Below are 1491 nucleotides of genomic sequence, written 5' to 3'. Positions count from 1 at the left end.
TATATATATATATATATATATATATATATATATATATCTTGCCCTGCTTTGACTTGCTGCCATTTTTTCTTTTGCCCCCTTGGCTCCACTCATTTACTTCTTCTGAGCACCTCTTTCTTGACTTCACATCTCATCTCTACTATCACGCACGTCCATCCACTTATCTTCCCACCGCTTATCACACATACAACGTCGACCCAACTACTTCTGTTATCTGTTTCAATTTACCAAGCTGTTAAGCTAAAAAAACCAATGCAACCCAAAGCAGTTTACATAAGGAGACCCACAAACACAAACACACCTCGAGCTGCTTGCAGTTTGTCAACCACATCCCACTGACAAGCAATGTGACAGTGGAACACTACAAATGCCACTATATTATAAAACTGTGTTATTTACAGGTCATGATGGTTGGTGAGACAGTGTGGTGGTGGTGGAGGTTTCATAGACCCCTGATTGTTATTCAAATGAATAAAAAGTCAGTGTACGAGAGGAAATGGACAAGCTGCAGAAAAATGTCACAAGGGGGTAGAGGTGGGGGTTGGTAACTTTTGTCCTTGGGGACATTTTATAGTTGTATATTACAACCCAAGGGAGTCTGCGTTGAGTAATGTGGTGGTTGGGTAACTGCCACCATGATCATTTTTAATATCCACTTTTCCATGCTTGCATCAGTTGAACAGATCTTATTGAGGCCAATTTTTTACAGCTGGGAGCCCTTCCTGTCACCAACCCTTACCCACTTCCAAGCAAGGTAATATTTCCCCCCAAGGCCAGAACACTGGAAATGAACGACTTTAATTTAAGACAACCACACAACGTCAAGACAAGAAGACAAACATTCACAGATCCATATATTCAAATCTGTGCCAGTGCCACATAAGAAGCACCCGGTAGACTCTGTAAGGTGGTTGGCACCCAGCCATAGAAACCTTGCCAAAACAGACAACTGGAGCCTGGTGCAGCTCTCTAGCTTGCCAGCGCCTGTCAAACCATCTAACACATGCCAGCATGGAAAACAGACATTAAATGATTATGGGCTTCTGTCAGTTTTCATCTACTCAAGATTGATATCAATACAGTAGAGCTAGACCCTTTGGAGACCCAGAATGTTAAGGAAACGTAAACACACCATCATCGGATGTCATGCGATGTTGGGGGAACAAATACAGACACATACATATATATGATGGGCTTCTTTCAGTTTCCGTCTACCAAATCCACTCACAAGGCTTTGGTCGGCTCGAGGCTATAGTAGAAGACACTAGCCCAAGGTGTCACGCAGTGGGACTGAACCCAAAACCATGTGGCTGGGAAGCAAGGTATTTACCACACAGCCACTCCTACATGCTCGAAAAAATTAAAAAAATTTTTTTTGTGCCCTACATAATTTCCAATTTTAGTATATTGGAATGCACTTTTATTTACAAACCATGTTTCTTAAAAAAATTTTGCTGTGTCATAAACAGGAATCGTATGAGAGCATGTATA

At 41.5% G+C, this 1491-nt stretch overlaps 1 protein-coding gene across 1 annotated transcript in view; it reads right to left on the bottom strand.

Annotated features, from left to right (window-relative positions):
• LOC106882907 (kinesin-like protein KIF20B) overlaps window positions 1-1491 on the bottom strand; it is a gene marked incomplete at its 3' end in the record, with an annotated part of 48114 nt that overhangs the window by 26464 nt on the left and 20159 nt on the right. The gene's annotated exons all lie outside the window — the stretch shown is intronic.

The sequence above is a fragment of the Octopus bimaculoides genome, chromosome 25, assembly GCF_001194135.2.
Source record: "Octopus bimaculoides isolate UCB-OBI-ISO-001 chromosome 25, ASM119413v2, whole genome shotgun sequence".
In the NCBI taxonomy this organism is placed as follows: domain Eukaryota; kingdom Metazoa; phylum Mollusca; class Cephalopoda; order Octopoda; family Octopodidae; genus Octopus; species Octopus bimaculoides.
Note: the sequence above shows the minus strand (reverse complement) of the source record. Positions and strands in the feature narration are given on the sequence as shown.